Genomic DNA, 15,000 nt, shown 5'->3' on the forward strand with positions numbered 1-15,000 from the left:
TAATGCCCTATTTGTATATTGTTTTGTAAATATCCAAAGTCCTTCAATATATAGGATTTCATATTTTTTTTCTATTTAGCAGCAATTGGTGTCTGTACTAAAACTGCAATGTGGAAACGTTTCCAGCAAAGTCAACAAGACAAAAAGTTCACCACAGCGATCAGTATCCAAATGCCCTTGTGATTAGGTATGTTTCTTTGCAATGCTTCATATGTCCAAGCCATAACTTTTATCCAGATGTTTGAAAAGGTGGACATTTTCACAACTTATGTAAAAGCCCTGGTGATGGTACAAGGTAATCTGAGCACAGTGTTGTGTAACTGTCCCTCTTTTTGTCTAGTATTGAGAGACCACTAACTCTGATGCAAGAAAAGCAACCGTTTTATTTTATAGAAATATGTTTATGGTGTCAGTATTGCAATTAATATTTTACAGTGCTCTGATATTTCTATTATTTTATGTAAACCAAATATTTTGCTTATTTCTAAAAGACTAACATAAATCCATAGGTTCATAGATTGTTGCTAGGCTACTGACCTGGGGACCCTAGCCACATTTTTCCGAAAGAATAATGATGACCTGTATCCAGATAGGACATTGAGAGCCAGGCATTTATAAGCTACCTCTGTTCATAAGAGCCACGGGTGCCAGGCCCAGTCTAAATTTCTTATTCCCCATCCACTGTTCTAGGTGACACTTAAATTGTGTAATAGGCAAACTCAGCTTCACATGGATAGGAAGCCTGTTCCCTAAGAGGAACAGTCTCTGAGACACATATCTGTCTCTCCAGCAGGTTCTGTTTAAGTCACAGACAAAATTCAGGTCCCTTGACCTTGTATTTCTGGTACTCTTTGACTTAGAAATATGTAGGAGATTCATAAGTGTGGAGTTCGTGGACACCTTGTAAGCCAGGCATAGGTCACCCCTCAGCAATCTATAGGAGACTGAGTAGAGGGAAAGGTCTTTAAGATGTCCTTTATAAGGTAGGTTTGTCATGCCTTGTATTCTTTTCATAAGGAACCTCTGAAGTCACTGTAGTTGCTGCGCATGCCTGGTCAGATACACACCAAAGGGAGCACTGTACTCTATGATTGGTCTGATAAGGATAGAGTACAGTGGGATAATGACCTCCTTGGACCTAGATGTCATGCCCTTACTTATAAGGTGTATAACATAAAAGGATCTCCTCACCACTGTAGCCATGTGATGGTCAAAAGTAAGGCTACTGGCTATGTGTGTACCCAGATCCCTGACCACTGGGTCACCTCTTAGGGGCATATTATCAACATGCTAATTAGCTGTGATGGTTGACTTCCTAAAGTGTACAATTATGGATTTCTAATTTAAGACTATGGCTTTGGCACCATCTGTTAGTCAGAGACAGGCCTTCTTGAGGAATACTAGTGTCTGCAGTGGAATGAATGATAACCCCCAGCTTGCAATCATCTGCACATTTACTCAGCCATAAACCTTCAGCATTTGCTTCCACTTCAGAGAAACAGATGCCAAAAAGGATTGGGCCCAGTACCGAGCCCTGGGGGACACTTTGCTAGTGACTGGCCTCTCGGTGGAGGTAGCCTCACCTACTTTGACCTCCTGGGTTCTGTGAGTGAGCCAGTTGGCTATCCAGTGGGTAATAAAAGGGTTTATACTTAATTTAATGAGCTTGTCTATAATGTCTAAGTTGGGTGTTGCATCAAAAGCCTTGGCCAAGTTGAGATAAGCTATGTTTGCAGTCTTGCCATCATCCATTGCATTGGTGACCCTCTCAAAGAATTCCACCAGATTTAATAGGTATGACCTTCCTTTAAGAAAGTACATGCATGTCCTTCTTCTATGGGGTGCAAGGCTTTTCAGGGTATTGAGGATATTTAAGAAAGTTGTACTGAATTAATTTTGAGCATCATCTAAAGGGAGAATTTTTAAGATGTTCCAGTTAATAAATGATAGTGTAGTAATACATATTTCTATGTTAAACTTGGACAGGTTGTGTGTGTTTTATAAACATGCTGCTTGAGCGGATGTGTGAGATGTCTCTGATTGTATAGATTGGGAGATTGTCACTGGGAGAGTCTGGTATTGTACCTGTGGGTGTAAATTTGCTTGGGTCTGAGTCAGGATCCAGTCTAATAAAGAATTTGATCTCTTGCTATAATGTGTGGGGCTGTTAATTAGTTGTGTGAGACCATGTAAGTTCATGCTAGATGTATGGGAATGTGGAGGTCATGCTCATCCAATTGATACTGATACTGATATTGATACTGATATTGATACTGATATTGATATTGATACTGATATTGATATTGATACTGATATTGATACTGATATTGATACTGATACTGATATTGATACTGATATTGATATTGATGCTGATATTGATATTGATGCTGATATTGATATTGACATCACCTAGCAGTATTTTTTAATGTGAAATTGTTATGGATATGCAATGTAGGATATCTTCCAGTGTAGTTGTGTTGTCACCAGGAGGAATATAAAGGACAGCAATACATATTTGTTTATAGTTATTTATTTTCAGGATAGGAATAAGAAGCTCTGATGAGCTGAATTTTGGTATTTGTTCGTTTGTAGGGGAAAATGTGGTCATTGTCAGGCCAATTATTATTAAGGAGAGCAATCAGTTTACAGAACAATTAACAAGGAGGCACCCAGTAGAACAGGTTTATTCCATTTATTGAACACAGAAACCAGGAAACCAGGAAGACTAAGTAACTGCCACATACAGTATAATCTGTTGGTCATGAGAAAGGACAGTGCCCAACTTACTAAATGTTTCATAGACTGCAAGGACTACTCATTTGGGGGAATGTCACAGCCACTTTCCAGCACAGGGAAGGTAAGTACTTGACTAGTTATGTCTATATTGTCCTGTACCTTTCACAAGCAGGTCCAGCGTTTGGGGATAAACACTTCCTTGATATCTGCAAAAATGGCAACAGCAGAGTTGGAGGTTGTCATCTGGGTTTGTATCAAAGTTATTAGCCACAAATCCTTCCTTTCAGGAGAATTAAGTAAAGTACTCATTATTTAAATCAATTAGCCAGCTTCTAGCATCTATTTGCATGTTCATATCAGAAATAACACTGAATGATAATTCCTTACTTTAGTATCATCTTTGCAGGTTTTGGAAAACCATGATGGTTAAAGCAGTAGAGACAGTTATGTCCTCCACATTTTTCTCTTTCTTCCCTAACACCCCAGCCAAAATTAAATATTTCTGGAGCTGTAGCATATAGTCCTGATGCTTTCCCTTTGGGAGCATGTTCCATAGCTCTTGCCTTTTCCACTTCTGTTATTTTTTCTTTAATATCGTTCTCTGTCTGTTCTGTATCTAATTTGGTTAGAAATGTACCACTTAAGCGCTGTTAAAAGCTTGGTATCTCCAGACTAATGATTTGTTTGCTCTGAGAATATATCATCCATAGAAGGTGCTCTGCAAATGTTGATCTTATCCTTAACTACTTTGCCATTGCCTAGATTAATGAATGTAATTTGCATTTGTCTTTTTTTTGCTTAAATTTCCATACTAAAATGTTACCTAGCTTTTTCCTTTGAGCTTAATTTATCATACCTACTCATTCTAAATATTACTTTGGTAGTTTTTTGAGGAGACCTTGAAAGATATGAACTGTTTTGTAAGCTTTAAAAACTGTTCTATTTTAAATACATTCTTTTGGCATTGTATCATTAAATATTGCATTTCTTTTTCTTCTGTTTAATTGGAGTCTTTCTTCTTTTTAAGGTGCCAGCTAGCTGCTTTTTCTTTCAATCATTCTTTATATCTCACACTAAACTAAAGGCTGCATTGTTCCTAATTGATTATCTGTCACTTGTAAAATAACTAAGATCATCAGTGATTATATGTTTACTTCTGAATTTATTTATTTATTGAATTTGTTAACAGGGGTGGAACACTGACCACTACTGACCAATGTCAGTCTCAGCCTGATGTCAATGATAGGGCCACTCGTACAGAGTACATAAGATAAAAACATGAACTGACAGTGAATAAAATAAAACAGAGTATGCAGTGTTAAGAATACAGGAGTACACAAATATCAGCTAACTAGCACACAAATACTTATTTTAATAGACACATCTGTAAGTGGCTATCTGAATTGGTGGGCGAAGTTATAAAATGTTATTCCGTCTCTAGTTAGAGTCTCTTTTCATATGTCTTCAAGTCCCAGCTCTTTTGCAAGCTTCCTTAGCACATTCTGTGATTTAACATGAGTCTCAGATTTTGTTGCATCCTAGTTAAACAATAATTCCTTATCTCATTGCAATCTCCTCCTGTTATTGCGTTTTATGCACCCACCCTCCTTAGCTGAATAATTTATTTTATTTTATTTATTTTACATTTGTTGACCGGGCTAGTCAAGCTGGACATACATCCGTTTACAGTCGAGGCCCGGGGAGAAAAGCTCCAGAACAGGTAAGCAACAATTTTAAATGACAAAAAAATTAATATGCACAACAATATACAAGTTGAAAAAAGGAGAAAATTACAAAAAGAATCTAAAAATACATTAGAAGTAGAAGTAAAATAAGAGAAAAAAAAATTAAAGGCATGGTACTATAGTTAGACTAATTAATCAGATGGATACAATATAGGAATACGTTACAAACAGATTCTTAGTAAGGCATAGTTCTAAGAAGTGACTCTCAGCAATTAAAAGTGTAGGTTAGGATCTCAGTAAGGGAGGAAGAAGAAGATTAGGTGTATGGAGTCGTGTTTTCAGTCGGGGTTGGTACAAGGACATAACCATTGAGTTTTAAGATGTTCTTTGATATGTTTTTTGAAAAGAGTAGTAGAGTCTTGATTAGTTAATTCTTGAGGGAGTTGATTCCAGTTTTTACCTATGGAATTTGAAAATAATGCGTCACCAGCTTTATTGTGCAATTTAGTAACAGATACTAGAAGTTTATTGGCAGAGCGAAGTGTGGCTAGGTTTTTATATGGTGAAATTAGTTTTGTCAGGCTAGGAGTATCATCAGGGTAGTAAAGTGTCTTATGAATGATGAGTAATTGTTGGTAGAGTAAGTGGTTATTTAGCTCTAGCCAGTTTAGTTGTTTGAGGTTGAGACAGTGGTGAGTTCTAAGGAGTAGAAGTAATGAATCTTGCTATACTGTGATAGCAGGTAGAGAGTTTGGAAATGTTATTTTAGATAAGTTAGTGTATAAAGCTGAGGCATAAAGAGGGTAGAGATCAGGTGAGTTTGAGCAATGGTTTTTCTCGCTACTGGGGAAAGGAAGGGTTTAATTCTGTAGAGCATCCCAATTTTTATTTACAGCTTTAATAGTATAGTTAATATGGTCATCAAAGTTAAGTCGGTTATCAATGGTTACACCTAACAGTCGAGTGGTCATATCAGGGTTAATACAGGTAGAATTATTTGAGGAGATAGTGAAGAATGGTGTGGGAGATTTGTTGGTAGGAGTAAAGAGAAGAAGCTTAGTTTTTTTGGGATTTAGGAGGAGGCAGTGTTGCATAAACCATTTTTCAACGTTTTGGAAAACTGTTTGGGTGATGGACTGAAGGAGGAGACATTTTAGCAGTGCAGATCAAAGTAGAGTCGTCAGCATATTGAATACAAGTAGCTTCTGGCACATTAAAGTGTAGGTCATTAATAAATAATGAGAAAAGAAGGGGACCTAAGATTGATCCTTGTGGAACACCAATATTTACTGGGGTTAAGGATGATAGGTTGTTATCCCAAAGCACTGCTTGTTGCCTGTTATTGAGATAGCTCCTAAACCACTGTAGAGATTGTGAGCTAAGAGAAAAGAGACTGAGTTTGTGAAGAAGTATATTATGGTTAACCATGTCAAAGGCTTTTGATAGATCTATGAATAGAGCGGAGGAGAAATGATTATTGTTTCGATTATTATTTATGGAGTCAGAGAAGGAAAGGAGGGCAGTTGTAGTACTATGGAAAGGCCTGAAACCATGTTGACAGTCAGCTAAAAGTTTGTTATGAAGAAGATAGTTGAGAAATTGTTTGTGTATACATCTTTCCATAATTTTAGCTAATGGGGAGAGTAAATCAATAGGGCGAAAGTTGGAGAGCTCAGTAGAAGAGCCCCCTTTATGTAGAGGAATAATATGCGATATTTTCCATATGGTGGGGATCACTCCTTCAGAGATTGTTCTATTTATCAGTATGGATATGGGGTGATTAATAACTTTTGCAGCAATTTGTAAGTATTCAGATGGGAGTTGGTCAGCAGAAGGGGTACATGGTTTGAGTTTGTTGAGAAGCTTATAAATAATAGATGAGGTGACAGGTTGAATCTGAAAGGCATTAGAAGAGTCTTCAGAGATATTTGGTGAGAATGCAGAAGATGTGGGTAATGAACTAGCTAGAGTTTGAATGGCTTCTGTAAAGTATTTATTAAAGGCATCTGGGATCAGGGTAGAATTGTTAAGGTAAAAGCCTGAAGGGATAGGAGTAGGTGAATGCCCTGGTTTCAGAAGTTTATTAACACCTGACCAGAACTTTTGAGGGTTTTTTTGACTAGTTTGTTGAAGATGAAGATAAAATTCTTTTTTATCACTAAGAGTGTCTTTCTTGGTGGCATTTCTTAATTGTTTGAAGAGGAGGTGATCTGATGGATGTTTGGTAGCTCTCCATTTAGCCCATATTTTATTTCTGAGGATCATTTTTTCTTTAGTTTGCTTAGTTAGCCATGGGGCAGTCCTAGCTTTTATCCTAGTAGAGCGTAAAGGAGCATGATAATCAAGGATTTGCAAAAAGTTTGTGTTAAAATAGTTAACCGCTTCATTGAGCTCAAGATGTAGCAATGGCGACCAGTCACATGCCTGCAATTCAGTAAGGAAGTTGTCAGGGTTGAAAAGTTTTTTTGAGCGGGATGTCCTAATTTTATGAGCATTTGGAATATTTAATTTTTTCCTAATAACATATGTAAGTATATGATCACTAATACTATCAGGAAAGGTTCCTGGGGTATAGCTGCTTGGGTCGTTATTAATAAGGATCCAGTCCAAAATTGTTTCTTTCTTATTTGGTTTATGGATTCTAGTTGGAGTTGATATTAATTGTGAGAAACCATAGAGATTAATGTGGTTAGTGGGCTTCTGGGATGAACAGGTTGTCCAATCAATGTTGAAATCCCCAAGTATAATGGTTTCTTGGGGTAGTTGATTAGAAAGGGAACTGAGTAAGTCTTCTAGATTCTGAATATTGTTACCAGGGGGAAGATACATACAGATTAGATAGATTGATTTGTTGTTGCTAATCTGAAGTTTGTTACTAATATTTCAGCTTTGTGGTCTGTTAATGGAAGTTCATTATAAAGGGTAACCTGGAGGTTAGATTTGTAGATGATGGCTATGCCGCCACCTTTCTTCTTTGTGCGGTCATATCTAAGTATGTTGTAGCCAGGAGGAGTAATTTCCTGGTCTTGAGTAGAGGGTTTAAGCCATGTTTCTGTTAGACATAAAATATCAAATGAGTGCAAGTTTAGGAGTGCATGTAGGTGGTGAATTTTGTTATTGACACTTCTAATATTAAGGTGGGCTATTACAAGGAGTTGGCAACTTTAGTACGTGATGAATGTAAAGGTAAAGGATAATTATTTAGATTATGTTCAAATGCGTAGAGGGACGGGATTAGGATGAATATCACCATGGAGGAGGAGGTGGTGATGGGAATACAATAGTAATTTGAGGATCTTAAGTGAGATATTAAGGATCTTTTTGTTTAAGTAGAATGTTATATGGGTTATTCTATGGTATTTTGGTCCTAGATAGTTGGAGGAACAGGTTATGTTACTATGACTAAGGGTAATGAGGAAAGAAGAAGGAAGTGTTTGTTGGAGATGAAGGTTTTGTTCATTTAAAGTGATGTTTTCCACAAAGGTGACGTAGTAAGATATAGAAAGAAAGGCTGTAACAGTAGTAAAAAGAAGGGTATGTATGAGAAAAGCATTAAGACTTGGAGACATGGTAGTGAGAGGCTGACAAGTAAATGTAACTTATAAGAGATGTTCAGTGTAAGAGTAAGTAGATCAGTGCAAATTTGTACAATAGGGTTTAAGGGAAGTATGAAAAGGAAGCTGAGGTAGGAGATAGGTAGATGTAGTCAGAATAAGAGGTAAATGCTAGATAGTAAGTGAAAGGTACAGTGTGGTAAGGTAAAAATGGAAAATTAGAGAAGGATGTAAGAAATAAAGTTAAATGAGAGTTCCAGGAGATAAGAATATAATAGGTTTTAGATTTGGAGGGGAGAGATGGGTGGATCAGGAGGTGGGGAGGGAAAGAAATATAGAATAAATCCTAGGGGAGAGGTCTAGTGGTAAGATGGGTAGAGATTGGTTAGAAGGATAAGGGGGAGTGTCTAGTGAGGTATAAGTTAAGGACCCCTGGGGGTGTGTGGGAATTGGGGGTAGGGAGGGGAGCGTAGCGGGGCACAGACTATTAGGTCGAGAGCAGTGGAAGAGAAAACAATCAGAAAGTAGTTAGCCAAGGGCAGTAGGCTTAATACAAGAAGTTAGCTGGGGTAACCAGAGGATAGGGAAAAAGTAAAAGGAATGATTGAAGGTTAAAGAGTGACAGTCACAGGATAGGTTCAAGGAAGGCTTAGAAGAAGTACAGTTGGTGAAGGTGAGTTCAGAGACATGATTCAAAAAAGGTTTAGAAGAAAAGCATGGGATGTCTTTCTTTTTATTGTTTAGGGATCTGAGTACCCAAGTGTTATATGAACTTATAAATTTAATTAAAATCTACTAAACCTAGTTATCTTTCATGGCTTCCACCCTAATCCTTTGTGTACCATTAAAATGCACCCTCTTTTTCAAGATGAATCTAAGATTTTAATTACATTCCCTTCCCATAGGTTTGCAATACATCTAGTGTATTTGCTATCAAGTTTTACTTGTGCAACATTGCAATATTTCCATGAGTGCAAAAGATGTCTAACATGCTGATTCCAAGGCTGAATTCAAGCCTTTTGCAAACAGTAATGATATTAAATAACACTGGAAACAATATATATCTATATCTATCTATGTATATATATGGGTCGACTTTACAATACCGAACCGACACTTCACCGACACACAAAACACCGACCCCAAATAACCGAAAATACACAACACCTGATTAACTCACAAAACCGAACAGCAGAGTTGGAGGTTGTCATCTGGGTTTGTATCAAGTTATTAGCCACAAATCCTTCCTTTCAGGAGAATTAAGTAAAGTACTCATTATTTAAATCAATTAGCCAGCTTCTAGCATCTATTTGCATGTTCATATCAGAAATAACACTGAATGATAATTCCTTACTTTAGTATCATCTTTGCAGGTTTTGGAAAACCATGATGGTTAAAGCAGTAGAGACAGTTATGTCCTCCACATTTTTCTGTTTCTTCCCTAACACCCCAGCCAAAATTAAATATTTCTGGAGCTGTAGCATATAGTCCTGATGCTTTCCCTTTGGGGGCATGTTCCATAGCTCTTGCCTTTTCCACTTCTGTTATTTTTTCTTTAATATCGTTCTCTGTCTGTTCTGTATCTAATTTGGTTAGAAATGTACCACTTAAGCGCTGTTAAAAGCTTGGTATCTCCAGACTAATGATTTGTTTGCTCTGAGAATATATCATCCATAGAAGGTGCTCTGCAAATGTTGATCTTATCCTTAACTACTTTGCCATTGCCTAGATTAATGAATGCAATTTGCATTTGTCTTTTCTTTGCTTAAATTTCCATACTAAAATGTTACCTAGCTTTTTCCTTTGAGCTTAATTTATCATACCTACTCATTCTAAGTATTACTTTGGTAGTTTTTTGAGGAGACCTTGAAAGATATGAACTGTTTTGTAAGCTTTAAAAACTGTTCTATTTTAAATACATTCTTTTGGCATTGTATCATTAAATATTGCATTTCTTTTTCTTCTGTTTAATTGGAGTCTTTCTTCTTTTTAAGGTGCCAGCTAGCTGCTTTTTCTTTCAATCATTCTTTATATCTCACACTAAACTAAAGGCTGCATTGTTCCTAATTGATTATCTGTCACTTGTAAAATAACTAAGATCATCAGTGATTATATGTTTGCTTCTGAATTTATTTATTTATTGAATTTGTTAACAGGGGTGGAACACTGACCACTACTGACCAATGTCAGTCTCAGCCTGATGTCAATGATAGGGCCACTCGTACGGAGTACATAAGATAAAAACATGAACTGACAGTGAATAAAATAAAACAGAGTATGCAGTGTTAAGAATACAGGAGTACACAAATATCAGCTAACTAGCACACAAATACTTATTTTAATAGACACATCTGTAAGTGGCTATCTGAATTGGTGGGCGAAGTTATAAAATGTTATTCCGTCTCTAGTTAGAGTCTCTTTTCATAAGTCTTCAAGTACCAGCTCTTTTGCAAGCTTCCTTAGCACATTCTGTGATTTAACATGAGTCTCAGATTTTGTTGCATCCTAGTTAAACAATAATTCCTTATCTCATTGCAATCTCCTCCTTTTATTGCATTTTATGCACCCACCCTCCTTACCTGAATAACAATTCAAAAAAGGTTTAGAAGAAAAGCATGGGATGTCTTTCTTTTTATTGTTTAGGGATCTGAGTACCCAAGTGTTGTATGAACTTATGAATTTAACTAAAATCTACTAAACCTAGTTATCTTTCATGGCTTCCACCCTAATCCTTTGTGTACCATTAAAATGCACCCTCTTTTTCAAGATGAATCTAAGATTTTAATTACATTCCCTTCCCATAGGTTTGCAATACATCTAGTGTATTTGCTATCAAGTTTTACTTGTGCAACATTGCAATATTTCCATGAGTGCAAAAGATGTCTAACATGCTGATTCCAAGGCTGAATTCAAGCCTTTTGCAAACAGTAATGATATTAAATAACACTGGAAACAATATATATCTATATCTATCTATCTATATATATATATATATATATATATATATATATATATAAAATATATGTATGCATACATTTATATCTATATCTGGGAACTAAGGTCGGGTGGCATGACTCCAGGGTAATCCTATGGGCTAGGCTTGTAAAGGCTCCAGGGCATTAGCCTAGTACACACCTATGAACCTATATCATCTATATACATATATATATATATATATATATATATATATATATATATATATATATATGTATATGGGTTCCATACACTAGATCAAATTTTCACTAATTCTAAATAGTGCATGGAATGCTCACTGCAGCAAAAGTGCACTTAATCGAAAGTGCACTTACGCAAAGTTCAGTACAACGAACGGGTGTTGTACTGAACTTCCGTGCAGTACTCACAGACCTTAGGGTTAGGGCACGGGTCATAGTAAGGGGATAGCCCATAGGGCTATCCCCTTACCATGACCCGTGCCCTAACCCTAAGGTTTGTGACGACTACAGTGTAGTGAAGGACATAGCAATGTCCTCCACTATGGTGCGATAGTCACGAACCTTATAGTTACGGCATGGGTTAGGGTAAGGGGATAGCTTTAATAACTATCCTCTTACCCTAACCCGTGCCCTAACCCTAGGGTCCGTGACTATCGCACCATAGTTGAGGACATAGCTTGTTTTTTTATGTCCTCCACTGTGCTGCGGTATTTTTGATGAAGTGCACTTCGCAAAAGTTCACATTCATTAAAGTGAACTTTTGCAGAAGTGAGGCTTCCTAGTACAAGTTTGAAGTAGTGAACTTTCATTTTTGTAATAGGAATCCATATACACACGCACACACACACACACATATATATATATATATATATATATATATATATATATATATGTATGTATATATTGTTAAACAAGCTTCAAATAAGGTTAACTGTCTACATTTATAGAGTATATGCTACTGGTAATAAACCCAATGCTCTCTACATGATCAGTCATAGTGCTGGTTACCCAGCGCTGCTGCAATCAGGAAATCTCAAACATAGCCGAGCCAGGACAACTAATGAAAATTGCATCTATCCATAGAGTCATATAAGCATGACAGTCACCTGTTTTTATTAGGAGGGTGTGATTGCTGCCGCCCATAATATTTCTCTATATATTTTACCCTTAGCTCCAAGTTGCTTTTGAATTGCAGAAACTTGCATTTTCTTATTTGGTTGAATTTGGGGCTTCTCAGTTCCATTTGTCATAACTTCTTCCATTTCTCCCTCATCTTTGACTGGCAAATCTAAAAGCTATTTACTTTTAGAACCTCCAAGGAAAATACTTTTTTTCGTTTTTTGTTTGTTATTGTTTTGCAGTGTAGGTCACGTTGCTATGGCAATGATTGTTGGCTTTTACCCCTGCCACATTGTTGGCTTTTAACCCTGCCACTTCTGCTTGGGGAAACTTCAGCTAGGTGAATGATAGAACATAGTAGCAGATTCTTACGTCCTCTCTTCTGTACTAATGTTGCTGTTTGTTGAACTCTGTATTGGTTTTGTTTCATTGGATACCTGTTTTTTAAGTTGGTTTCTCTGCAGCATATCTCAGGTGTGTGCCCACATTATTAATGAAACAGAGTTTACAAATTTCTACATAGGCTTGCCTTCTGAGTGTATCTATTGCAAGGTCTTGATAAAGCATTAGCATATGCCCGTACACCACAAATGGTCATCCTTTCATTACAGTTTACAGTAAGAGTTCTTTATCCATAAAGTTAAGAAATGTGAAAATTATTTGCTCAGGTTTGGAAGAACCTTGCCTAAATGGTCTGAGAGCATGGTTTGCATGTTCTGTTTGAACCGGATAATACAGCATCAACCCAAAGGCTTTTGCTAAGTACAATGGAAGGTTTGTTTGTGTCTTTTGGCTTTTCCCGGTTAGGGGTCGCCACAGCGGAACTCCGTTCCGCTAATGATTGGTAGTTGATTTTTACGTGCCAAGTTACCAGCCCTGATGCACAACCTTCAATGAAGGTACGCCCATTCACGTATGTCTCCACGCAGAAGACGCTCTAGCTGAGAATCGAACCGGACAGCATCTTACTATGAGCTGACAACGCTATCGCAGCACCACCACTGCGGCTAAGTACAATGGAAGGTACTTTATTAAATCTATTTCTTTGACAAGTTCTTGCAGCCAGATTGTGAAGATTGTGTTGTCTTTCTCTATTTATAAGATCTTTTATTGTGTTTTCAGTGCCTGCCTTTCTGTGTGGTACTCTATTCCATTTGAGACATCCTTCAGAAATTAAGTTTTGTTTCATTACTTCATCATTTAAGCATTGATTTTTTTTAGCTGTAGTATTTTGTAATGCCGTTCTGATTTCTGGTCTCATTAGCCACCCATGTGATATATCTGGTAGCTGGTGTGTGTTTCCTTCTAGGCTGAACACACAGTGCTAGTCCTGGAAATTCATAGATTTTTTTTTTCAGCACTGACATATTTTCAAACTGACTCATTGAAGCCACTTTTCTTTGTTGTCAGCTTTTGAAAAGTCAAACATTACCAGAAAAACAACAGTTTGTGGTCTGCCAGTGGAGCTCAGTAATTCTGTATTCAAGAGGACCAGGAGAAACATGTAGTAATGCCAGGTTAGTATATTTGCAAAAATAAAAACAAAATAGAGTAAGGAGAGTTCTGATTGGTTGGAGAAAGGGTTGTGAAAAGGAGCATAGGATATGCTCCTTAAGCTCAGAAGCATGCAAGGAATGCCAGCTCTAGATTGCTGCATATGTTATGCATGACCCAAGTGATGGTTGACAAGTTACATTTTATAGTGAAGGACAGGCACTGGAGATGTAAGGGTGAAGATGCTGATCCCTTGCATATGTGGTAGGAATTCAAGAGGACTATGGAGGTATTTGTGGACAATGGTGGATTAGGTCTGTAAAAGAGAGATGACATTTGCTTGGTCTTCCTTCCTGTTAGGACTCTAAGTGTACAAGAAGAATGGGGGTCAGTGGGATAAGTTAAAATACTGTGGCTGTTTTGAGAGGTGGAAGTTGAGAACATGAAAACTATACAAAGATGACGGATAAGCCCAGGGAGAAGGTGGAAAGGATAGAATTCTTCTATGCCGTGGTTAGGTTGAGGGGAAAACAAAGAGGTATTTAGGACCAAATCAGTAAACGTGCAGCAAGTGAATAGTAGGAATGATGCTCTTGCACCTGCCCTAGTAGGTAGTAGAGTCTTGCCCCTCTGGGTGGGGAGAAGAAGGCTGTTCAATGCATTTAAGCAGAGATTCTGTGGGAGGGAAGTTAGACAAGGGGAGAGGGTAGATGGTGCAAAGTGTCTTTCTATACTTGGGCAGATGAGACTGATGGATGTCAAAAATTGTTTCTTGCTGACTAGTAAGGTTTTTAATCATTACTTCTGCATGGATTAAAAGATAGAGGGAGTCTCAGTTTTTTAAGTTTATTTACTCCGTACAACATATTATATTTATGTGCAACCCTCGTGCATAGTGCACCACATCTCTTTAGTGGTTGGCAGCTTTATTTCCTACGCTATCCATGTTCCTAACTTGGTTTCCTTTTGGGTTTCCCCCCTCCCTTCCTCCCTCCCCTGATTTTCACTTTTGTAATATTTTAGTACTAATTTGCATTATTTCATTTTCCACCCAATCCTTTCCTGATACTAATCAGTTTTGCCATCTTCTCTGTATTCCCATAAACCTCTTGTGTAATTCTTGTTCCCCTACTGTTTTTGTCTCCTTCCAGTTTTGAGTAATGATGGTTTTAACTTCTGTACACAGCAGTATGAAAATGTTTATTTCATTCTCCTCACAATTTGTCTTCCTTTTGAAATATATCTCCCTGAATTTTCTATGCCTGCTTCCAGACCTCTGGTACCCACCCATAGTCATTGAATATGTGCATCATTCTTACCTCTTCCTCCTGACATCTCCAACATCTACAAACCTCCTTTCTGTCTTTCTTTACTGATCTCATTGGAGTCAGATACCATCTATGTAGTATTCCTCAGGCTTGGGTCTCCATCACTCTGCACTTTCTGCAAGCGCCTCTT

This window comes from Protopterus annectens, chromosome 12.part0 (assembly GCF_019279795.1).
Source record: "Protopterus annectens isolate FY-2018-M chromosome 12.part0, PAN1.0, whole genome shotgun sequence".
Lineage (NCBI taxonomy): Eukaryota > Metazoa > Chordata > Ceratodontiformes > Protopteridae > Protopterus > Protopterus annectens.